At 47.2% G+C, this 21,574-nt stretch overlaps 26 non-coding genes across 26 annotated transcripts; all 26 read right to left on the bottom strand.

Annotated features, from left to right (window-relative positions):
- Nucleotides 1-4,092: 4,092 nt before the first annotated feature.
- Nucleotides 4,093-4,191, bottom strand: TRNAY-GUA (transfer RNA tyrosine (anticodon GUA)). The gene is made up of 2 exons: nucleotides 4,155-4,191; nucleotides 4,093-4,128 (listed from the first exon to the last, which is right to left on the bottom strand). It is a non-coding gene; the product is annotated as a tRNA-Tyr (tRNA).
- A 918-nt stretch (nucleotides 4,192-5,109) lies between these two features.
- TRNAY-GUA (transfer RNA tyrosine (anticodon GUA)) lies at nucleotides 5,110-5,208 on the bottom strand. The gene is made up of 2 exons: nucleotides 5,172-5,208; nucleotides 5,110-5,145 (listed from the first exon to the last, which is right to left on the bottom strand). It is a non-coding gene; the product is annotated as a tRNA-Tyr (tRNA).
- Nucleotides 5,209-6,126: 918 nt separating this feature from the next.
- Nucleotides 6,127-6,225, bottom strand: TRNAY-GUA (transfer RNA tyrosine (anticodon GUA)). The gene is made up of 2 exons: nucleotides 6,189-6,225; nucleotides 6,127-6,162 (listed from the first exon to the last, which is right to left on the bottom strand). It is a non-coding gene; the product is annotated as a tRNA-Tyr (tRNA).
- A 106-nt stretch (nucleotides 6,226-6,331) lies between these two features.
- TRNAA-AGC (transfer RNA alanine (anticodon AGC)) lies at nucleotides 6,332-6,404 on the bottom strand. Its single transcript has one exon. It is a non-coding gene; the product is annotated as a tRNA-Ala (tRNA).
- Nucleotides 6,405-7,143: 739 nt separating this feature from the next.
- Nucleotides 7,144-7,242, bottom strand: TRNAY-GUA (transfer RNA tyrosine (anticodon GUA)). The gene is made up of 2 exons: nucleotides 7,206-7,242; nucleotides 7,144-7,179 (listed from the first exon to the last, which is right to left on the bottom strand). It is a non-coding gene; the product is annotated as a tRNA-Tyr (tRNA).
- A 918-nt stretch (nucleotides 7,243-8,160) lies between these two features.
- TRNAY-GUA (transfer RNA tyrosine (anticodon GUA)) lies at nucleotides 8,161-8,259 on the bottom strand. The gene is made up of 2 exons: nucleotides 8,223-8,259; nucleotides 8,161-8,196 (listed from the first exon to the last, which is right to left on the bottom strand). It is a non-coding gene; the product is annotated as a tRNA-Tyr (tRNA).
- Nucleotides 8,260-8,365: 106 nt separating this feature from the next.
- TRNAA-AGC (transfer RNA alanine (anticodon AGC)) lies at nucleotides 8,366-8,438 on the bottom strand. Its single transcript has one exon. It is a non-coding gene; the product is annotated as a tRNA-Ala (tRNA).
- Nucleotides 8,439-9,177: 739 nt separating this feature from the next.
- On the bottom strand, nucleotides 9,178-9,276 carry TRNAY-GUA (transfer RNA tyrosine (anticodon GUA)). Its single transcript has 2 exons — nucleotides 9,240-9,276; nucleotides 9,178-9,213 (listed from the first exon to the last, which is right to left on the bottom strand). It is a non-coding gene; the product is annotated as a tRNA-Tyr (tRNA).
- A 918-nt stretch (nucleotides 9,277-10,194) lies between these two features.
- On the bottom strand, nucleotides 10,195-10,293 carry TRNAY-GUA (transfer RNA tyrosine (anticodon GUA)). The gene is made up of 2 exons: nucleotides 10,257-10,293; nucleotides 10,195-10,230 (listed from the first exon to the last, which is right to left on the bottom strand). It is a non-coding gene; the product is annotated as a tRNA-Tyr (tRNA).
- Nucleotides 10,294-10,399: 106 nt separating this feature from the next.
- On the bottom strand, nucleotides 10,400-10,472 carry TRNAA-AGC (transfer RNA alanine (anticodon AGC)). Its single transcript has one exon. It is a non-coding gene; the product is annotated as a tRNA-Ala (tRNA).
- A 739-nt stretch (nucleotides 10,473-11,211) lies between these two features.
- Nucleotides 11,212-11,310, bottom strand: TRNAY-GUA (transfer RNA tyrosine (anticodon GUA)). Its single transcript has 2 exons — nucleotides 11,274-11,310; nucleotides 11,212-11,247 (listed from the first exon to the last, which is right to left on the bottom strand). It is a non-coding gene; the product is annotated as a tRNA-Tyr (tRNA).
- Nucleotides 11,311-11,416: 106 nt separating this feature from the next.
- Nucleotides 11,417-11,489, bottom strand: TRNAA-AGC (transfer RNA alanine (anticodon AGC)). Its single transcript has one exon. It is a non-coding gene; the product is annotated as a tRNA-Ala (tRNA).
- A 739-nt stretch (nucleotides 11,490-12,228) lies between these two features.
- On the bottom strand, nucleotides 12,229-12,327 carry TRNAY-GUA (transfer RNA tyrosine (anticodon GUA)). Its single transcript has 2 exons — nucleotides 12,291-12,327; nucleotides 12,229-12,264 (listed from the first exon to the last, which is right to left on the bottom strand). It is a non-coding gene; the product is annotated as a tRNA-Tyr (tRNA).
- A 917-nt stretch (nucleotides 12,328-13,244) lies between these two features.
- TRNAY-GUA (transfer RNA tyrosine (anticodon GUA)) lies at nucleotides 13,245-13,343 on the bottom strand. Its single transcript has 2 exons — nucleotides 13,307-13,343; nucleotides 13,245-13,280 (listed from the first exon to the last, which is right to left on the bottom strand). It is a non-coding gene; the product is annotated as a tRNA-Tyr (tRNA).
- A 106-nt stretch (nucleotides 13,344-13,449) lies between these two features.
- On the bottom strand, nucleotides 13,450-13,522 carry TRNAA-AGC (transfer RNA alanine (anticodon AGC)). Its single transcript has one exon. It is a non-coding gene; the product is annotated as a tRNA-Ala (tRNA).
- A 739-nt stretch (nucleotides 13,523-14,261) lies between these two features.
- Nucleotides 14,262-14,360, bottom strand: TRNAY-GUA (transfer RNA tyrosine (anticodon GUA)). The gene is made up of 2 exons: nucleotides 14,324-14,360; nucleotides 14,262-14,297 (listed from the first exon to the last, which is right to left on the bottom strand). It is a non-coding gene; the product is annotated as a tRNA-Tyr (tRNA).
- A 106-nt stretch (nucleotides 14,361-14,466) lies between these two features.
- On the bottom strand, nucleotides 14,467-14,539 carry TRNAA-AGC (transfer RNA alanine (anticodon AGC)). Its single transcript has one exon. It is a non-coding gene; the product is annotated as a tRNA-Ala (tRNA).
- Nucleotides 14,540-15,277: 738 nt separating this feature from the next.
- Nucleotides 15,278-15,376, bottom strand: TRNAY-GUA (transfer RNA tyrosine (anticodon GUA)). Its single transcript has 2 exons — nucleotides 15,340-15,376; nucleotides 15,278-15,313 (listed from the first exon to the last, which is right to left on the bottom strand). It is a non-coding gene; the product is annotated as a tRNA-Tyr (tRNA).
- A 106-nt stretch (nucleotides 15,377-15,482) lies between these two features.
- On the bottom strand, nucleotides 15,483-15,555 carry TRNAA-AGC (transfer RNA alanine (anticodon AGC)). Its single transcript has one exon. It is a non-coding gene; the product is annotated as a tRNA-Ala (tRNA).
- Nucleotides 15,556-16,293: 738 nt separating this feature from the next.
- Nucleotides 16,294-16,392, bottom strand: TRNAY-GUA (transfer RNA tyrosine (anticodon GUA)). Its single transcript has 2 exons — nucleotides 16,356-16,392; nucleotides 16,294-16,329 (listed from the first exon to the last, which is right to left on the bottom strand). It is a non-coding gene; the product is annotated as a tRNA-Tyr (tRNA).
- Nucleotides 16,393-16,498: 106 nt separating this feature from the next.
- Nucleotides 16,499-16,571, bottom strand: TRNAA-AGC (transfer RNA alanine (anticodon AGC)). Its single transcript has one exon. It is a non-coding gene; the product is annotated as a tRNA-Ala (tRNA).
- A 739-nt stretch (nucleotides 16,572-17,310) lies between these two features.
- On the bottom strand, nucleotides 17,311-17,409 carry TRNAY-GUA (transfer RNA tyrosine (anticodon GUA)). Its single transcript has 2 exons — nucleotides 17,373-17,409; nucleotides 17,311-17,346 (listed from the first exon to the last, which is right to left on the bottom strand). It is a non-coding gene; the product is annotated as a tRNA-Tyr (tRNA).
- Nucleotides 17,410-18,327: 918 nt separating this feature from the next.
- On the bottom strand, nucleotides 18,328-18,426 carry TRNAY-GUA (transfer RNA tyrosine (anticodon GUA)). Its single transcript has 2 exons — nucleotides 18,390-18,426; nucleotides 18,328-18,363 (listed from the first exon to the last, which is right to left on the bottom strand). It is a non-coding gene; the product is annotated as a tRNA-Tyr (tRNA).
- A 106-nt stretch (nucleotides 18,427-18,532) lies between these two features.
- Nucleotides 18,533-18,605, bottom strand: TRNAA-AGC (transfer RNA alanine (anticodon AGC)). Its single transcript has one exon. It is a non-coding gene; the product is annotated as a tRNA-Ala (tRNA).
- A 737-nt stretch (nucleotides 18,606-19,342) lies between these two features.
- Nucleotides 19,343-19,441, bottom strand: TRNAY-GUA (transfer RNA tyrosine (anticodon GUA)). The gene is made up of 2 exons: nucleotides 19,405-19,441; nucleotides 19,343-19,378 (listed from the first exon to the last, which is right to left on the bottom strand). It is a non-coding gene; the product is annotated as a tRNA-Tyr (tRNA).
- Nucleotides 19,442-21,374: 1,933 nt separating this feature from the next.
- On the bottom strand, nucleotides 21,375-21,473 carry TRNAY-GUA (transfer RNA tyrosine (anticodon GUA)). Its single transcript has 2 exons — nucleotides 21,437-21,473; nucleotides 21,375-21,410 (listed from the first exon to the last, which is right to left on the bottom strand). It is a non-coding gene; the product is annotated as a tRNA-Tyr (tRNA).
- Nucleotides 21,474-21,574: the final 101 nt, after the last annotated feature.

The following is a 21,574-nucleotide window of genomic DNA, read 5'->3' as shown; positions in this document are numbered from 1 at the left end:
CGCATCCGAGCACCAGTTGTGAAGTTTAAAGGGGGTCGCAGCCAGCACGCAGTACACAGATGTATAAAACAAAGTCCGTTTATTGTGCAGTAGAAGAAAACAGCTTCAATGCAGCAGTAATAACTGGAAAATAACAGTTCAGCTTACTTCAGCTTGGTAATATACAGTCCAGCAGGATCAAACAAAGTTCAGTTTTCATCAGGCCAACACCATACAAACAACAGACAGGGTATGGTTTGGCTTCCATCAAATACTCCAATATTCCTTGTCAGGAGATTCCATAGCATACTTGCTACTCCTTCAACACCTCTCCTCAGACTGCCTCTGAGGCTGCTTCTTAAGCATAAATTTGCATCTCATCAATACCATAATTAGTGAGACTCTCAGCCTCACTGACAACCAGGTGTGTACCTAGGTGGGATGGGAAGGCCCGCCCTTCCTTCCCTCCCATCCCAGGAGTCCGGCCCTGAGAAGAAAAAAACCAAGCAGCAACTGCTTGCTGCTAAAATCCGGACTCCCTTCCTAGGACCACACAGGGTTTTAAAGTGACCATAGTCCAAATACCGGGGAAATATACCTCCCATCTATTACCCAGCCCCGATGGCCCCTACAGTGTGTTTAGGTACTAAAATCTGCGTTCCCTCCCAGTAGTGTTGGGCGAACAGTGTTTGCCACTGTTCGGGTTCTGCAGAACATCACCCTGTTCGGGGTGACTATATAGCAGACTATATAGCATTGTGTTTAATGCCACTCTGTGTACACGGCTCAGCCACACTATATAGCATTGTGTTTACTTCCACTCTGTGTCTGCTGGGAACAGTAGTACACCGCTCACCCGCCACTGTATAGCATTGTGCTCTGTGTCACTGCTGACAATAGTGGTACACCGCTCACCCACCACTGTATAGCATTTCTGTACTGCCACTGTACTGCTGCCAGTCAGCGTGTACTTTAAGGATAAGTGAAATGAGGAAGAAATCCGGTGAAAGAGGGAGGGGCAAGGGAAGAGGTGTTTCCCCTGACGGTTCACGTACAGGCCACAGGGGAGCACCCAAGAAAACCCACTCAATACTGCCCATGTTGTCCAGGACAACAACCCTCACAGATCCAAAAGAACAGGACCAGATAATTACTTGGATGACCTCTCAAGCGTCCAGCAGTGGGTTAAGCAGCACCAGCACATCACGCACGAGGTCCGAGTCCTCAGCCAGTTAAAGTCTGGGCTTTCTTTGAAGACTGCACTGAGGATGTTACCATGGCGATTTGCAAGGTGTGCAAGACCCGCCTGAGCAGGGGGAAAAGTATTAACAACCTCTCCACCACCAGCATGAGCCGCCACATTCTATCCAAACATCCCACTCTGTGGGCAAACGCGGCAGGACAGGGTACCACCAGCAACACTGCCTCCCTTGGGTTCACCAGACTCACCACCAGACCCGCCTCAGCAGCAGCAGTAGCCCAGCCATTGCGTGGTTCACAACATTCACAAACATCAGACGATGCTGACACTGTCACTTTCCGGACTAGTGCTCTTGAGGTCTCCCAGTGTTCATCAAACACAACAACCAACAGCCCTTCGGTGTGCAGCGCTACGGTTGAGTTGTCTGTCTCTGAGATGTTTGAGCACAAGAGGAAATTGCCAGCAAATGACCCCCGGGCCGTGGCAGTAACAGCCAGCCAGCATAGCCAAGCTTCTGGCCTGCGAAATGCTGCCATATCGAGTGGTGGAGACAAACAGCTTCAAGGGCATGATGTCAGTGGCCATCCCACGTTACGTGGTTCCCAGCCGCTACCACTTTGCGCGCTCTGCAGTGCCTGAGTTGCATGAGCACGTGGTCAGCTAAATAACCCGAAGCTTGAAGAATGCCGTTGCCTGCAAGGTTCACCTCACCACTGACACCTGGACGAGTGCGTTCGGCCAGGGTCGATACATCTCCCTTACCGCGCACTGGGTGAACCTTGTGGAGCCTGGCAGCGATTCCTCACCTGCTACGGCGCGGGTGTTGCCCACGCCGCAAACAGCTGGATAACAACAGCAGCACCTACCTCTCTGACTCCTTCTCCTCCAACGCATCTCAAAGCTGTACCTCATCCGGAAATGCTAACCCAGCACCAGCAGCAGTAGGATCGTGGAAGCAGTGCAGCACAGCTGTTGGCATGCGTCAGCAAGCGTTGCTGAAGCTGATCTGCCTTGGGGATAAGCAGCACACAGGGGAGGAAATTTGGAGGGGAATAAAGGAACAGACGGATTTGTGGCTGGCACCGCTGGACCTGAAACCGGGCATGAAGCTAGACACCTGGCACGAACTGGCAATGTACGCAATAGAGGTGCTGGCTTGCCCGGCAGCCAGCGTTATGTCGGAACGCTGTTTCAGTGCTGCCGGAGGCATCATCACAGATCGGCGTATCCGCCTCTCCACAGAAAATGCAGACCGTCTGACTCAAATTAAAATGAATCAATCCTGGATTGGAAACGACTACGCAACACTCCTGGACCGCAACCAAGTAACATGACCGATGAACATCTGGGATGGTTTAGCGTTTCCGGTCCCTGTTTATTGAACCTCTCATCTGTATTACATTTATGACTGCATGGCGGCAAAAAGCATTGCTGCTATATCCGCACGCTTTTTGTCCTCATGCAAGGCCTGGGTTGTTGTGTCTCACAAAGCGTGGCCTTCTCCTCCTGCGCCTCCTCCTGTTCCATCACGTGTGCTGCTGCTGCTGCTGCTGCTGCTGGGTTACCGTTGCCGGTCCCTGTTTATGGAACCTCTTATCTTTATTACATTTATGACTACATGGCGGTACAAAGCATGCTATCCGCACGCTTTTTGTCCTCATGCAAGGCCTGGGTTGTTGTGTCTCACAAAGCGTGGCCTTCTCCTCCTGCGCCTCCTCCTGTTCCATCACGTGTGCTGCTGCTGGGTTAGCGTTGCCGCGTGGTCCCTATTTATTGAACCACTTATCTTTATTACATTTATGACTGCATGGTGGTACAAAGCATGCTATCCGCACGCTTCTTGTCCTCATGCAAGGCCTGGGTTGTTGTGTCTCAAAGCGTGGCCTTCTCCTCCTGCGCCACCCTCCTCCTGTTCCATCACGTGTGCTGCTGCTGGGTTAGCATTACCGGTCCCTTTTCCTGGAACCTCTTATATGTATTACATTTATGACTGCATGCCGACAAAAAGCATGTTACCTGTGCAAAGAAAACAGACATTTCCCGCATTTAAAAGACAGTTTTCCCTTTGAAACTTTAAAATCGATTTTCTCAAAAACTATAAGCTCTTTTTGCTAAAAAAATTTTTCCTCTTGTACCCACTCCCAAGGTGCACATACCCTGTAAATTTGGGGTATGTAGCATGTAAGGAGGCTTTACAAACCACAAAAGTTCGGGTCCCCATTGACTTCCATTATGTTCGGAGTTCGGGTCGAACACCCGAACATCGCGGCCATGTTCGGCCTGTTCGGCCCGAACCCGAACATCTAGATGTTCGCCCAACACTAACAAAAAGTAGGAATTTTAGAAAGGTGTGATACAACCGGTAAAAAGTAATCAGACTCCCAAAAGTGGAAGCAGACAAAACGGGTCGCTAGAGGTATTAAGTCAAATACAAAGCACTTTGTCTTCAAACAAAGTAGTGGGCTGCTGCCAATAAGGGTCGCTACTGACTTTAGTTCTTCTCCAATGACCTAGTAGATGGAATGGAAAGTGGGAGAAAGCACTCTTGCCCTTGTTGCTTTTTTTGTGTGCTCTGGACTGAGGTGCAGTGAGGCTAAAAAGGGGGAACTTGATGGCCACTGAGCTATGAAAGGATACCCCACAAGAGTCTTTTTTGGCCTTTGATCCTCAACCCTACCCAGCTGAACTCTGTAACTCTTTCTAGCAAGCTGCCCGACTCCCCTTTTTTAATTGAGTCAGGGTAACAGTAATAGGTAATTACCCTGGCAGGTAGAAGCCCAAAAATGGTTTGCCAGAGATGTGGGCCGTTTTCCACTAAAGCGGTGGAGTAAGGAAGACGCTGTTGTATCATGGGATGCAAACGGGAAAGGGTCAACAAGAAAGACGGTGTGTTATCAACGTGACATAAAAGTTCCTTCGAGCCGGAATCGAACCAGCGACCTAAGGATTACAGTTTTCTCAACATTTTGTCAATCTACAGTCCTCCGCTCTACCAGCTGAGCTATCGAAGGATACCCCAGCTAAGGTTTTGCCAGCCTTTGATCCTCATTCCTAGCGAGCGGAAGGTGCAGAATATGAGTGTTTGTCTCTGGGGTTCAAGATGGAAAAGCATGTGTGTGGAGGATGCGGGCATCGATCTCGCTACCTCTCGCATGCTAAGCGAGCGCTCTACCATTTGAGCTAATCCCCCATCTATACACATCTGCGCAAGAGACGCGGGCGGATGAGCGGAACTGCGATGTCAGAGTTAACGATGGAACGCCACACAGTTTCATTGGAATGGAGGACTGTGTATTTTACAACATTTCTTTTGTCTTCACAGAGTGTTGAGCAAGGGGTCAACAAAAAGTAGGAATTTTAGAAAGGTGTGATACAACCGGTAAAAAGTAATCAGACTCCCAAAAGTGGAAGCAGACAAAACGGGTCGCTAGAGGTATTAAGTCAAATACAAAGCACTTTGTCTTCAAACAAAGTAGTGGGCTGCTGCCAATAAGGGTCGCTACTGACTTTAGTTCTTCTCCAATGACCTAGTAGATGGAATGGAAAGTGGGAGAAAGCACTCTTGCCCTTGTTGCTTTTTTTTTGTGCTCTGGACTGAGGTGCAGTGAGGCTAAAAAGGGGGAACTTGATGGCCACTGAGCTATGAAAGGATACCCCACAAGAGTCTTTTTTGGCCTTTGATCCTCAACCCTACCCAGCTGAACTCTGTAACTCTTTCTAGCAAGCTGCCCGACTCCCCTTTTTTAATTGAGTCAGGGTAACAGTAATAGGTAATTACCCTGGCAGGTAGAAGCCCAAAAATGGTTTGCCAGAGATGTGGGCCGTTTTCCACTAAAGCGGTGGAGTAAGGAAGACGCTGTTGTATCATGGGATGCAAACGGGAAAGGGTCAACAAGAAAGACGGTGTGTTATCAACGTGACGTAAAAGTTCCTTCGAGCCGGAATCGAACCAGCGACCTAAGGATTACAGTTTTCTCAACATTTTGTCAATCTACAGTCCTCCGCTCTACCAGCTGAGCTATCGAAGGATACCCCAGCTAAGGTTTTGCCAGCCTTTGATCCTCATTCCTAGCGAGCGGAAGGTGCAGAAAATGAGTGTTTGTCTCTGGGGTTCAAGATGGAAAAGCATGTGTGTGGAGGATGCGGGCATCGATCCCGCTACCTCTCGCATGCTAAGTGAGCACTCTACCATTTGAGCTAATCCCCCATCTATACACATCTGCGCAAGAGACGCGGGCGGATGAGCGGAACTGCGATGTCAGAGTTAACGATGGAACGCCACACAGTTTCATTGGAATGGAGGACTGTGTATTTTACAACATTTCTTTTGTCTTCACAGAGTGTTGAGCAAGGGGTCAACAAAAAGTAGGAATTTTAGAAAGGTGTGATACAACCGGTAAAAAGTAATCAGACTCCCAAAAGTGGAAGCAGACAAAACGGGTCGCTAGAGGTATTAAGTCAAATACAAAGCACTTTGTCTTCAAACAAAGTAGTGGGCTGCTGCCAATAAGGGTCGCTACTGACTTTAGTTCTTCTCCAATGTCCTAGTAGATGAAATGGAAAGTGGGAGATAGCACTCTTGCCCTTGTTGCTTTTTTTTTGTGCTCTAGACTGAGGTGCAGTGAGGCTAAAAAGGGGGAACTTGATGGCCACTGAGCTATGAAAGGATACCCCACAAGAGTCTTTTTTGGCCTTTGATCCTCAACCCTACCCAGCTGAACTCTGTAACTCTTTCTAGCAAGCTGCCCGACTCCCCTTTTTTAATTGAGTCAGGGTAACAGTAATAGGTAATTACCCTGGCAGGTAGAAGCCCAAAAATGGTTTGCCAGAGATGTGGGCCGTTTTCCACTAAAGCGGTGGAGTAAGGAAGACGCTGTTGTATCATGGGATGCAAACGGGAAAGGGTCAACAAGAAAGACGGTGTGTTATCAACGTGACGTAAAAGTTCCTTCGAGCCGGAATCGAACCAGCGACCTAAGGATTACAGTTTTCTCAACATTTTGTCAATCTACAGTCCTCCGCTCTACCAGCTGAGCTATCGAAGGATACCCCAGCTAAGGTTTTGCCAGCCTTTGATCCTCATTCCTAGCGAGCGGAAGGTGCAGAAAATGAGTGTTTGTCTCTGGGGTTCAAGATGGAAAAGCATGTGTGTGGAGGATGCGGGCATTGATCCCGCTACCTCTCGCATGCTAAGCGAGCGCTCTACCATTTGAGCTAATCCCCCATCTATACACATCTGCGCAAGAGACGCGGGCGGATGAGCGGAACTGCGATGTCAGAGTTAACGATGGAACGCCACACAGTTTCATTGGAATGGAGGACTGTGTATTTTACAACATTTCTTTTGTCTTCACAGAGTGTTGAGCAAGGGGTCAACAAAAAGTAGGAATTTTAGAAAGGTGTGATACAACCGGTAAAAAGTAATCAGACTCCCAAAAGTGGAAGCAGACAAAACGGGTCGCTAGAGGTATTAAGTCAAATACAAAGCACTTTTTCTTCAAACAAAGTAGTGGGCTGCTGCCAATAAGGGTCGCTACTGACTTTAGTTCTTCTCAAATGACCTAGTAGATGGAATGGAAAGTGGGAGAAAGCACTCTTGCCCTTGTTGCTTTTTTTGTGTGCTCTGGACTGAGGTGCAGTGAGGCTAAAAAGGGGGAACTTGATGGCCACTGAGCTATGAAAGGATACCCCACAAGAGTCTTTTTTGGCCTTTGATCCTCAACCCTACCCAGCTGAACTCTGTAACTCTTTCTAGCAAGCTGCCCGACTCCCCTTTTTTAATTGAGTCAGGGTAACAGTAATAGGTAATTACCCTGGCAGGTAGAAGCCCAAAAATGGTTTGCCAGAGATGTGGGCCGTTTTCCACTAAAGCGGTGGAGTAAGGAAGACGCTGTTGTATCATGGGATGCAAACGGGAAAGGGTCAACAAGAAAGACGGTGTGTTATCAACGTGACGTAAAAGTTCCTTCGAGCCGGAATCGAACCAGCGACCTAAGGATTACAGTTTTCTCAACATTTTGTCAATCTACAGTCCTCCGCTCTACCAGCTGAGCTATCGAAGGATACCCCAGCTAAGGTTTTGCCAGCCTTTGATCCTCATTCCTAGCGAGCGGAAGGTGCAGAAAATGAGTGTTTGTCTCTGGGGTTCAAGATGAAAAAGCATGTGTGTGGAGGATGCGGGCATCGATCCCGCTACCTCTCGCATGCTAAGTGAGCACTCTACCATTTGAGCTAATCCCCCATCTATACACATCTGCGCAAGAGACGCGGGCGGATGAGCGGAACTGCGATGTCAGAGTTAACGATGGAACGCCACACAGTTTCATTGGAATGGAGGACTGTGTATTTTACAACATTTCTTTTGTCTTCACAGAGTGTTGAGCAAGGGGTCAACAAAAAGTAGGAATTTTAGAAAGGTGTGATACAACCGGTAAAAAGTAATCAGACTCCCAAAAGTGGAAGCAGACAAAACGGGTCGCTAGAGGTATTAAGTCAAATACAAAGCACTTTGTCTTCAAACAAAGTAGTGGGCTGCTGCCAATAAGGGTCGCTACTGACTTTAGTTCTTCTCCAATGTCCTAGTAGATGAAATGGAAAGTGGGAGATAGCACTCTTGCCCTTGTTGCTTTTTTTTTGTGCTCTAGACTGAGGTGCAGTGAGGCTAAAAAGGGGGAACTTGATGGCCACTGAGCTATGAAAGGATACCCCACAAGAGTCTTTTTTGGCCTTTGATCCTCAACCCTACCCAGCTGAACTCTGTAACTCTTTCTAGCAAGCTGCCCGACTCCCCTTTTTTAATTGAGTCAGGGTAACAGTAATAGGTAATTACCCTGGCAGGTAGAAGCCCAAAAATGGTTTGCCAGAGATGTGGGCCGTTTTCCACTAAAGCGGTGGAGTAAGGAAGACGCTGTTGTATCATGGGATGCAAACGGGAAAGGGTCAACAAGAAAGACGGTGTGTTATCAACGTGACGTAAAAGTTCCTTCGAGCCGGAATCGAACCAGCGACCTAAGGATTACAGTTTTCTCAACATTTTGTCAATCTACAGTCCTCCGCTCTACCAGCTGAGCTATCGAAGGATACCCCAGCTAAGGTTTTGCCAGCCTTTGATCCTCATTCCTAGCGAGCGGAAGGTGCAGAAAATGAGTGTTTGTCTCTGGGGTTCAAGATGGAAAAGCATGTGTGTGGAGGATGCGGGCATTGATCCCGCTACCTCTCGCATGCTAAGCGAGCGCTCTACCATTTGAGCTAATCCCCCATCTATACACATCTGCGCAAGAGACGCGGGCGGATGAGCGGAACTGCGATGTCAGAGTTAACGATGGAACGCCACACAGTTTCATTGGAATGGAGGACTGTGTATTTTACAACATTTCTTTTGTCTTCACAGAGTGTTGAGCAAGGGGTCAACAAAAAGTAGGAATTTTAGAAAGGTGTGATACAACCGGTAAAAAGTAATCAGACTCCCAAAAGTGGAAGCAGACAAAACGGGTCGCTAGAGGTATTAAGTCAAATACAAAGCACTTTTTCTTCAAACAAAGTAGTGGGCTGCTGCCAATAAGGGTCGCTACTGACTTTAGTTCTTCTCCAATGACCTAGTAGATGGAATGGAAAGTGGGAGAAAGCACTCTTGCCCTTGTTGCTTTTTTTGTGTGCTCTGGACTGAGGTGCAGTGAGGCTAAAAAGGGGGAACTTGATGGCCACTGAGCTATGAAAGGATACCCCACAAGAGTCTTTTTTGGCCTTTGATCCTCAACCCTACCCAGCTGAACTCTGTAACTCTTTCTAGCAAGCTGCCCGACTCCCCTTTTTTAATTGAGTCAGGGTAACAGTAATAGGTAATTACCCTGGCAGGTAGAAGCCCAAAAATGGTTTGCCAGAGATGTGGGCCGTTTTCCACTAAAGCGGTGGAGTAAGGAAGACGCTGTTGTATCATGGGATGCAAACGGGAAAGGGTCAACAAGAAAGATGGTGTGTTATCAACGTGACGTAAAAGTTCCTTCAAGCCGGAATCGAACCAGCGACCTAAGGATTACAGTTTTCTCAACATTTTGTCAATCTACAGTCCTCCGCTCTACCAGCTGAGCTATCGAAGGATACCCCAGCTAAGGTTTTGCCAGCCTTTGATCCTCATTCCTAGCGAGCGGAAGGTGCAGAAAATGAGTGTTTGTCTCTGGGGTTCAAGATGAAAAAGCATGTGTGTGGAGGATGCGGGCATCGATCCCGCTACCTCTCGCATGCTAAGTGAGCACTCTACCATTTGAGCTAATCCCCCATCTATACACATCTGCGCAAGAGACGCGGGCGGATGAGCGGAACTGCGATGTCAGAGTTAACGATGGAACGCCACACAGTTTCATTGGAATGGAGGACTGTGTATTTTACAACATTTCTTTTGTCTTCACAGAGTGTTGAGCAAGGGGTCAACAAAAAGTAGGAATTTTAGAAAGGTGTGATACAACCGGTAAAAAGTAATCAGACTCCCAAAAGTGGAAGCAGACAAAACGGGTCGCTAGAGGTATTAAGTCAAATACAAAGCACTTTGTCTTCAAACAAAGTAGTGGGCTGCTGCCAATAAGGGTCGCTACTGACTTTAGTTCTTCTCCAATGTCCTAGTAGATGAAATGGAAAGTGGGAGATAGCACTCTTGCCCTTGTTGCTTTTTTTTTGTGCTCTAGACTGAGGTGCAGTGAGGCTAAAAAGGGGGAACTTGATGGCCACTGAGCTATGAAAGGATACCCCACAAGAGTCTTTTTTGGCCTTTGATCCTCAACCCTACCCAGCTGAACTCTGTAACTCTTTCTAGCAAGCTGCCCGACTCCACTTTTTTAATTGAGTCAGGGTAACAGTAATAGGTAATTACCCTGGCAGGTAGAAGCCCAAAAATGGTTTGCCAGAGATGTGGGCCGTTTTCCACTAAAGCGGTGGAGTAAGGAAGACGCTGTTGTATCATGGGATGCAAACGGGAAAGGGTCAACAAGAAAGACGGTGTGTTATCAACGTGACGTAAAAGTTCCTTCGAGCCGGAATCAAACCAGCGACCTAAGGATTACAGTTTTCTCAACATTTTGTCAATCTACAGTCCTCCGCTCTACCAGCTGAGCTATCGAAGGATACCCCAGCTAAGGTTTTGCCAGCCTTTGATTCTCATTCCTAGCAAACGGAAGGTGCAGAAAATGAGTGTTTGTCTCTGGGGTTCAAGATGGAAAAGCATGTGCGTGGAGGATGCGGGCATCGATCCCGCTACCTCTCGCATGCTAAGCGAGCGCTCTACCATTTGAGCTAATCCCCCATCTATACACATCTGCGCAAGAGACGCGGGCGGATGAGCGGAACTGCGATGTCAGAGTTAACGATGGAACGCCACACAGTTTCATTGGAATGGAGGACTGTGTATTTTACAACATTTCTTTTGTCTTCACAGAGTGTTGAGCAAGGGGTCAACAAAAAGTAGGAATTTTAGAAAGGTGTGATACAACCGGTAAAAAGTAATCAGACTCCCAAAAGTGGAAGCAGACAAAACGGGTCGCTAGAGGTATTAAGTCAAATACAAAGCACTTTTTCTTCAAACAAAGTAGTGGGCTGCTGCCAATAAGGGTCGCTACTGACTTTAGTTCTTCTCCAATGACCTAGTAGATGGAATGGAAAGTGGGAGAAAGCACTCTTGCCCTTGTTGCTTTTTTTGTGTGCTCTGGACTGAGGTGCAGTGAGGCTAAAAAGGGGGAACTTGATGGCCACTGAGCTATGAAAGGATACCCCACAAGAGTCTTTTTTGGCCTTTGATCCTCAACCCTACCCAGCTGAACTCTGTAACTCTTTCTAGCAAGCTGCCCGACTCCCCTTTTTTAATTGAGTCAGGGTAACAGTAATAGGTAATTACCCTGGCAGGTAGAAGCCCAAAAATGGTTTGCCAGAGATGTGGGCCGTTTTCCACTAAAGCGGTGGAGTAAGGAAGACGCTGTTGTATCATGGGATGCAAACGGGAAAGGGTCAACAAGAAAGACGGTGTGTTATCAACGTGACGTAAAAGTTCCTTCGAGCCGGAATCGAACCAGCGACCTAAGGATTACAGTTTTCTCAACATTTTGTCAATCTACAGTCCTCCGCTCTACCAGCTGAGCTATCGAAGGATACCCCAGCTAAGGTTTTGCCAGCCTTTGATCCTCATTCCTAGCGAGCGGAAGGTGCAGAAAATGAGTGTTTGTCTCTGGGGTTCAAGATGGAAAAGCATGTGTGTGGAGGATGCGGGCATCGATCCCGCTACCTCTCGCATGCTAAGCGAGCGCTCTACCATTTGAGCTAATCCCCCATCTATACACATCTGCGCAAGAGACGCGGGCGGATGAGCGGAACTGCGATGTCAGAGTTAACGATGGAACGCCACACAGTTTCATTGGAATGGAGGACTGTGTATTTTACAACATTTCTTTTGTCTTCACAGAGTGTTGAGCAAGGGGTCAACAAAAAGTAGGAATTTTAGAAAGGTGTGATACAACCGGTAAAAAGTAATCAGACTCCCAAAAGTGGAAGCAGACAAAACGGGTCGCTAGAGGTATTAAGTCAAATACAAAGCACTTTGTCTTCAAACAAAGTAGTGGGCTGCTGCCAATAAGGGTCGCTACTGACTTTAGTTCTTCTCCAATGACCTAGTAGATGGAATGGAAAGTGGGAGATAGCACTCTTGCCCTTGTTGCTTTTTTTTTGTGCTCTGGACTGAGGTGCAGTGAGGCTAAAAAGGGGGAACTTGATGGCCACTGAGCTATGAAAGGATACCCCACAAGAGTCTTTTTTGGCCTTTGATCCTCAACCCTACCCAGCTGAACTCTGTAACTCTTTCTAGCAAGCTGCCCGACTCCCCTTTTTTAATTGAGTCAGGGTAACAGTAATAGGTAATTACCCTGGCAGGTAGAAGCCCAAAAATGGTTTGCCGGAGATGTGGGCCGTTTTCCACTAAAGCGGTGGAGTAAGGAAGACGCTGTTGTATCATGGGATGCAAACGGGAAAGGGTCAACAAGAAAGACGGTGTGTTATCAACGTGACGTAAAAGTTCCTTCGAGCCGGAATCGAACCAGCGACCTAAGGATTACAGTTTTCTCAACATTTTGTCAATCTACAGTCCTCCGCTCTACCAGCTGAGCTATCGAAGGATACCCCAGCTAAGGTTTTGCCAGCCTTTGATCCTCATTCCTAGCGAGCGGAAGGTGCAGAAAATGAGTGTTTGTCTCTGGGGTTCAAGATGGAAAAGCATGTGTGTGGAGGATGCGGGCATCGATCCCACTACCTCTCGCATGCTAAGCTAGCGCTCTACCATTTGAGCTAATCCCCCATCTATACACATCTGCGCAAGAGACGCGGGCGGATGAGCGGAACTGCGATGTCAGAGTTAACGATGGAACGCCACACAGTTTCATTGGAATGGAGGACTGTGTATTTTACAACATTTCTTTTGTCTTCACAGAGTGTTGAGCAAGGGGTCAACAAAAAGTAGGAATTTTAGAAAGGTGTGATACAACCGGTAAAAAGTAATCAGACTCCCAAAAGTGGAAGCAGACAAAACGGGTCGCTAGAGGTATTAAGTCAAATACAAAGCACTTTGTCTTCAAACAAAGTAGTGGGCTGCTGCCAATAAGGGTCGCTACTGACTTTAGTTCTTCTCCAATGACCTAGTAGATGGAATGGAAAGTGGGAGAAAGCACTCTTGCCCTTGTTGCTTTTTTTTGTGCTCTGGACTGAGGTGCAGTGAGGCTAAAAAGGGGGAACTTGATGGCCACTGAGCTATGAAAGGATACCCCACAAGAGTCTTTTTTGGCCTTTGATCCTCAACCCTACCCAGCTGAACTCTGTAACTCTTTCTAGCAAGCTGCCCGACTCCCCTTTTTTAATTGAGTCAGGGTAACAGTAATAGGTAATTACCCTGGCAGGTAGAAGCCCAAAAATGGTTTGCCAGAGATGTGGGCCGTTTTCCACTAAAGCGGTGGAGTAAGGAAGACGCTGTTGTATCATGGGATGCAAACGGGAAAGGGTCAACAAGAAAGACGGTGTGTTATCAACGTGACGTAAAAGTTCCTTCGAGCCGGAATCGAACCAGCGACCTAAGGATTACAGTTTTCTCAACATTTTGTCAATCTACAGTCCTCCGCTCTACCAGCTGAGCTATCGAAGGATACCCCAGCTAAGGTTTTGCCAGCCTTTGATCCTCATTCCTAGCGAGCGGAAGGTGCAGAAAATGAGTGTTTGTCTCTGGGGTTCAAGATGGAAAAGCATGTGTGTGGAGGATGCGGGCATCGATCCCGCTACCTCTCGCATGCTAAGCGAGCGCTCTACCATTTGAGCTAATCCCCCATCTATACACATCTGCGCAAGAGACGCGGGCGGATGAGCGGAACTGCGATGTCAGAGTTAACGATGGAACGCCACACAGTTTCATTGGAATGGAGGACTGTGTATTTTACAACATTTCTTTTGTCTTCACAGAGTGTTGAGCAAGGGGTCAACAAAAAGTAGGAATTTTAGAAAGGTGTGATACAACCGGTAAAAAGTAATCAGACTCCCAAAAGTGGAAGCAGACAAAACGGGTCGCTAGAGGTATTAAGTCAAATACAAAGCACTTTGTCTTCAAACAAAGTAGTGGGCTGCTGCCAATAAGGGTCGCTACTGACTTTAGTTCTTCTCCAATGACCTAGTAGATGGAATGGAAAGTGGGAGAAAGCACTCTTGCCCTTGTTGCTTTTTTTTTGTGCTCTGGACTGAGGTGCAGTGAGGCTAAAAAGGGGGAACTTGATGGCCACTGAGCTATGAAAGGATACCCCACAAGAGTCTTTTTTGGCCTTTGATCCTCAACCCTACCCAGCTGAACTCTGTAACTCTTTCTAGCAAGCTGCCCGACTCCCCTTTTTTAATTGAGTCAGGGTAACAGTAATAGGTAATTACCCTGGCAGGTAGAAGCCCAAAAATGGTTTGCCAGAGATGTGGGCCGTTTTCCACTAAAGCGGTGGAGTAAGGAAGACGCTGTTGTATCATGGGATGCAAACGGGAAAGGGTCAACAAGAAAGACGGTGTGTTATCAACGTGACGTAAAAGTTCCTTCGAGCCGGAATCGAACCAGCGACCTAAGGATTACAGTTTTCTCAACATTTTGTCAATCTACAGTCCTCCGCTCTACCAGCTGAGCTATCGAAGGATACCCCAGCTAAGGTTTTGCCAGCCTTTGATCCTCATTCCTAGCGAGCGGAAGGTGCAGAAAATGAGTGTTTGTCTCTGGGGTTCAAGATGGAAAAGCATGTGTGTGGAGGATGCGGGCATCGATCCCGCTACCTCTCGCATGCTAAGCGAGCGCTCTACCATTTGAGCTAATCCCCCATCTATACACATCTGCGCAAGAGACGCGGGCGGATGAGCGGAACTGCGATGTCAGAGTTAACGATGGAACGCCACACAGTTTCATTGGAATGGAGGACTGTGTATTTTACAACATTTCTTTTGTCTTCACAGAGTGTTGAGCAAGGGGTCAACAAAAAGTAGGAATTTTAGAAAGGTGTGATACAACCGGTAAAAAGTAATCAGACTCCCAAAAGTGGAAGCAGACAAAACGGGTCGCTAGAGGTATTAAGTCAAATACAAAGCACTTTGTCTTCAAACAAAGTAGTGGGCTGCTGCCAATAAGGGTCGCTACTGACTTTAGTTCTTCTCCAATGACCTAGTAGATGGAATGGAAAGTGGGAGAAAGCACTCTTGCCCTTGTTGCTTTTTTTTGTGCTCTGGACTGAGGTGCAGTGAGGCTAAAAAGGGGGAACTTGATGGCCACTGAGCTATGAAAGGATACCCCACAAGAGTCTTTTTTGGCCTTTGATCCTCAACCCTACCCAGCTGAACTCTGTAACTCTTTCTAGCAAGCTGCCCGACTCCCCTTTTTTAATTGAGTCAGGGTAACAGTAATAGGTAATTACCCTGGCAGGTAGAAGCCCAAAAATGGTTTGCCAGAGATGTGGGCCATTTTCCACTAAAGCGGTGGAGTAAGGAAGACGCTGTTGTATCATGGGATGCAAACGGGAAAGGGTCAACAAGAAAGACGGTGTGTTATCAACGTGACGTAAAAGTTCCTTCGAGCCGGAATCGAACCAGCGACCTAAGGATTACAGTTTTCTCAACATTTTGTCAATCTACAGTCCTCCGCTCTACCAGCTGAGCTATCGAAGGATACCCCAGCTAAGGTTTTGCCAGCCTTTGATCCTCATTCCTAGCGAGCGGAAGGTGCAGAAAATGAGTGTTTGTCTCTGGGGTTCAAGATGGAAAAGCATGTGTGTGGAGGATGCGGGCATCGATCCCGCTACCTCTCGCATGCTAAGCGAGCGCTCTACCATTTGAGCTAATCCCCCATCTATACACATCTGCGCAAGAGACGCGGGCGGATGAGCGGAACTGCGATGTCAGAGTTAACGATGGAACGCCACACAGTTTCATTGGAATGGAGGACTGTGTATTTTACAACATTTCTTTTGTCTTCACAGAGTGTTGAGCAAGGGGTCAACAAAAAGTAGGAATTTTAGAAAGGTGTGATACAACCGGTAAAAAGTAATCAGACTCCCAAAAGTGGAAGCAGACAAAACGGGTCGCTAGAGGTATTAAGTCAAATACAAAGCACTTTGTCTTCAAACAAAGTAGTGGGCTGCTGCCAATAAGGGTCGCTACTGACTTTAGTTCTTCTCCAATGACCTAGTAGATGGAATGGAAAGTGGGAGAAAGCACTCTTGCCCTTGTTGCTTTTTTTTGTGCTCTGGACTGAGGTGCAGTGAGGCTAAAAAGGGGGAACTTGATGGCCACTGAGCTATGAAAGGATACCCCACAAGAGTCTTTTTTGGCCTTTGATCCTCAACCCTACCCAGCTGAACTCTGTAACTCTTTCTAGCAAGCTGCCCGACTCCCCTTTTTTAATTGAGTCAGGGTAACAGTAATAGGTAATTACCCTGGCAGGTAGAAGCCCAAAAATGGTTTGCCAGAGATGTGGGCCGTTTTCCACTAAAGCGGTGGAGTAAGGAAGACGCTGTTGTATCATGGGATGCAAACGGGAAAGGGTCAACAAGAAAGACGGTGTGTTATCAACGTGACGTAAAAGTTCCTTCGAGCCGGAATCGAACCAGCGACCTAAGGATTACAGTTTTCTCAACATTTTGTCAATCTACAGTCCTCCGCTCTACCAGCTGAGCTATCGAAGGATACCCCAGCTAAGGTTTTGCCAGCCTTTGATCCTCATTCCTAGCGAGCGGAAGGTGCAGAAAATGAGTGTTTGTCTCTGGGGTTCAAGATGGAAAAGCATGTGTGTGGAGGATGCGGGCATCGATCCCGCTACCTCTCGCATGCTAAGCGAGCGCTCTACCATTTGAGCTAATCCCCCATCTATACACATCTGCGCAAGAGACGCGGGCGGATGAGCGGAACTGCGATGTCAGAGTTAACGATGGAACGCCACACAGTTTCATTGGAATGGAGGACTGTGTATTTTACAACATTTCTTTTGTCTTCACAGAGTGTTGAGCAAGGGGTCAACAAAAAGTAGGAATTTTAGAAAGGTGTGATACAACCGGTAAAAAGTAATCAGACTCCCAAAAGTGGAAGCAGACAAAACGGGTCGCTAGAGGTATTAAGTCAAATACAAAGCACTTTGTCTTCAAACAAAGTAGTGGGCTGCTGCCAATAAGGGTCGCTACTGACTTTAGTTCTTCTCCAATGACCTAGTAGATGGAATGGAAAGTGGGAGAAAGCACTCTTGCCCTTGTTGCTTTTTTTGTGTGCTCTGGACTGAGGTGCAGTGAGGCTAAAAAGGGGGAACTTGATGGCCACTGAGCTATGAAAGGATACCCCACAAGAGTCTTTTTTGGCCTTTGATCCTCAACCCTACCCAGCTGAACTCTGTAACTCTTTCTAGCAAGCTGCCCGACTCCCCTTTTTTAATTGAGTCAGGGTAACAGTAATAGGTAATTACCCTGGCAGGTAGAAGCCCAAAAATGGTTTGCCAGAGATGTGGGCCGTTTTCCACTAAAGCGGTGGAGTAAGGAAGACGCTGTTGTATCATGGGATGCAAACGGGAAAGGGTCAACAAGAAAGACGGTGTGTTATCAACGTGACGTAAAAGTTCCTTCGAGCCGGAATCGAACCAGCGACCTAAGGATTACAGTTTTCTCAACATTTTGTCAATCTACAGTCCTCCGCTCTACCAGCTGAGCTATCGAAGGATACCCCAGCTAAGGTTTTGCCAGCCTTTGATCCTCATTCCTAGCGAGCGGAAGGTGCAGAAAATGAGTGTTTGTCTCTGGGGTTCAAGATGGAAAAGCATGTGTGTGGAGGATGTGGGCATCGATCCCGCTACCTCTCGCATGCTAAGCGAGCGCTCTACCATTTGAGCTAATCCCCCATCTATACACACCTGCGCAAGAGACGCGGGCGGATGAGCGGAACTGCGATGTCAGAGTTAACGATGGAACGCCACACAGTTTCATTGGAATGGAGGACTGTGTATTTTACAACATTTCTTTTGTCTTCACAGAGTGTTGAGCAAGGGGTCAACAAAAAGTAGGAATTTTAGAAAGGTGTGATACAACCGGTAAAAAGTAATCAGACTCCCAAAAGTGGAAGCAGACAAAACGGGTCGCTAGAGGTATTAAGTCAAATACAAAGCACTTTGTCTTCAAACAAAGTAGTGGGCTGCTGCCAATAAGGGTCGCTACTGACTTTAGTTCTTCTCCAATGACCTAGTAGATGGAATGGAAAGTGGGAGAAAGCACTCTTGCCCTTGTTGCTTTTTTTTTGTGCTCTGGACTGAGGTGCAGTGAGGCTAAAAAGGGGGAACTTGATGGCCACTGAGCTATGAAAGGATACCCCACAAGAGTCTTTTTTGGCCTTTGATCCTCAACCCTACCCAGCTGAACTCTGTAACTCTTTCTAGCAAGCTGCCCGACTCCCCTTTTTTAATTGAGTCAGGGTAACAGTAATAGGTAATTACCCTGGCAGGTAGAAGCCCAAAAATGGTTTGCCAGAGATGTGGGCCGTTTTCCACTAAAGCGGTGGAGTAAGGAAGACGCTGTTGTATCATGGGATGCAAACGGGAAAGGGTCAACAAGAAAGACGGTGTGTTATCAACGTGACGTAAAAGTTCCTTCGAGCCGGAATCGAACCAGCGACCTAAGGATTACAGTTTTCTCAACATTTTGTCAATCTACAGTCCTCCGCTCTACCAGCTGAGCTATCGAAGGATACCCCAGCTAATGTTTTGCCAGCCTTTGATCCTCATTCCTAGCGAGCGGAAGGTGCAGAAAATGAGTGTTTGTCTCTGGGGTTCAAGATGGAAAAGCATGTGTGTGGAGGATGCGGGCATCGATCCCGCTACCTCTCGCATGCTAAGCGAGCGCTCTACCATTTGAGCTAATCCCCCATCTATACACATCTGCGCAAGAGACGCGGGCAGATGAGCGGAACTGCGATGTCAGAGTTAACGATGGAACGCCACACAGTTTCATTGGAATGGAGGACTGTATTTTACAACATTTCTTTTGTCTTCACAGAGTGTTGAGCAAGGGGTCAACAAAAAGTAGGAATTTTAGAAAGGTGTGATACAACCGGTAAAAAGTAATCAGACTCCCAAAAGTGGAAGCAGACAAAACGGGTCGCTAGAGGTATTAAGTCAAATACAAAGCACTTTGTCTTCAAACAAAGTAGTGGGCTGCTGCCAATAAGGGTCGCTACTGACTTTAGTTCTTCTCCAATGCCCTGGTAGATGAAATGGAAAGTGGGAGATAGCACTCTTGCCCTTGTTGCTTTTTTTTTGTGCTCTGGACTGAGGTGCAGTGAGGCTAAAAAGGGGGAACTTGATGGCCACTGAGCTATGAAAGGATACCCCACAAGAGTCTTTTTTGGCCTTTGATCCTCAACCCTACCCAGCTGAACTCTGTAACTCTTTCTAGCAAGCTGCCCGACTCCCCTTTTTTAATTGAGTCAGGGTAACAGTAATAGGTAATTACCCTGGCAGGTAGAAGCCCAAAAATGGTTTGCCAGAGATGTGGGCCGTTTTCCACTAAAGCGGTGGAGTAAGGAAGACGCTGTTGTATCATGGGATGCAAACGGGAAAGGGTCAACAAGAAAGACGGTGTGTTATCAACGTGACGTAAAAGCTCCTTCGAGCCGGAATCGAACCAGCGACCTAAGGATTACAGTTTTCTCAACATTTTGTCAATCTACAGTCCTCCACTCTACCAGCTGAGCTATCGAAGGATACCCCAGCTAAGGTTTTGCCAGCCTTTGATCCTCATTCCTAGCGAGCGGAAGGTGCAGAAAATGAGTGTTTGTCTCTGGGGTTCAAGATGGAAAAGCATGTGTGTGGAGGATGCGGGCATCAATCCCGCTACCTCTCGCATGCTAAGCGAGCGCTCTACCATTTGAGCTAATCCCCCATCTATACACATCTGCGCAAGAGACGCGGGCGGATGAGCGGAACTGCGATGTCAGAGTTAACGATGGAACGCCACACAGTTTCATTGGAATGGAGGACTGTGTATTTTACAACATTTCTTTTGTCTTCACAGAGTGTTGAGCAAGGGGTCAACAAAAAGTAGGAATTTTAGAAAGGTGTGATACAACCGGTAAAAAGTAATCAGACTCCCAAAAGTGGAAGCAGACAAAACGGGTCGCTAGAGGTATTAAGTCAAATACAAAGCACTTTGTCTTCAAACAAAGTAGTGGGCTGCTGCCAATAAGGGTCGCTACTGACTTTAGTTCTTCTCCAATGACCTAGTAGATGGAATGGAAAGTGGGAGAAAGCACTCTTGCCCTTGTTGCTTTTTTTTGTGCTCTGGACTGAGGTGCAGTGAGGCTAAAAAGGGGGAACTTGATGGCCACTGAGCTATGAAAGGATACCCCACAAGAGTCTTTTTTGGCCTTTGATCCTCAACCCTACCCAGCTGAACTCTGTAACTCTTTCTAGCAAGCTGCCCGACTCCCCTTTTTTAATTGAGTCAGGGTAACAGTAATAGGTAATTACCCTGGCAGGTAGAAGCCCAAAAATGGTTTGCCAGAGATGTGGGCCGTTTTCCACTAAAGCGGTGGAGTAAGGAAGACGCTGTTGTATCATGGGATGCAAACGGGAAAGGGTCAACAAGAAAGACGGTGTGTTATCAACGTGACGTAAAAGTTCCTTTGAGCCGGAATCGAACCAGCGACCTAAGGATTACAGTTTTCTCAACATTTTGTCAATCTACAGTCCTCCGCTCTACCAGCTGAGCTATCGAAGGATACCCCAGCTAAGGTTTTGCCAGCCTTTGATCCTCATTCCTAGCGAGCGGAAGGTGCAGAAAATGAGTGTTTGTCTCTGGGGTTCAAGATGGAAAAGCATGTGTGTGGAGGATGAGGGCATCGATCCCGCTACCTCTCGCATGCTAAGCGAGCGCTCTACCATTTGAGCTAATCCCCCATCTATACACATCTGCGCAAGAGACGCGGGCGGATGAGCGGAACTGCGATGTCAGAGTTAACGATGGAACGCCACACAGTTTCATTGGAATGGAGGACTGTGTATTTTACAACATTTCTTTTGTCTTCACAGAGTGTTGAGCAAGGGGTCAACAAAAAGTAGGAATTTTAGAAAGGTGTGATACAACCGGTAAAAAGTAATCAGACTCCCAAAAGTGGAAGCAGACAAAACGGGTCGCTAGAGGTATTAAGTCAAATACAAAGCACTTTGTCTTCAAACAAAGTAGTGGGCTGCTGCCAATAAGGGTCGCTACTGACTTTAGTTCTTCTCCAATGACCTAGTAGATGGAATGGAAAGTGGGAGAAAGCACTCTTGCCCTTGTTGCTTTTTTTTGTGCTCTGGACTGAGGTGCAGTGAGGCTAAAAAGGGGGAACTTGATGGCCACTGAGCTATGAAAGGATACCCCACAAGAGTCTTTTTTGGCCTTTGATCCTCAACCCTACCCAGCTGAACTCTGTAACTCTTTCTAGCAAGCTGCCCGACTCCCCTTTTTTAATTGAGTCAGGGTAACAGTAATAGGTAATTACCCTGGCAGGTAGAAGCCCAAAAATGGTTTGCCAGAGATGTGGGCCGTTTTCCACTAAAGCGGTGGAGTAAGGAAGACGCTGTTGTATCATGGGATGCAAACGGGAAAGGGTCAACAAGAAAGACGGTGTGTTATCAACGTGACGTAAAAGTTCCTTCGAGCTGGAATCGAACCAGCGACCTAAGGATTACAGTTTTCTCAACATTTTGTCAATCTACAGTCCTCCGCTCTACCAGCTGAGCTATCGAAGGATACCCCAGCTAAGGTTTTGCCAGCCTTTGATCCTCATTCCTAGCGAGCGGAAGGTGCAGAAAATGAGTGTTTGTCTCTGGGGTTCAAGATGGAAAAGCAT

Source organism: Hyperolius riggenbachi, chromosome 4 (genome assembly GCF_040937935.1).
Source record: "Hyperolius riggenbachi isolate aHypRig1 chromosome 4, aHypRig1.pri, whole genome shotgun sequence".
Classification (NCBI taxonomy): Eukaryota; Metazoa; Chordata; class Amphibia; order Anura; family Hyperoliidae; genus Hyperolius; species Hyperolius riggenbachi.
The sequence above is the reverse complement of the archived record's forward strand: the minus strand, read 5'-3'. Positions and strand labels throughout refer to the sequence as shown.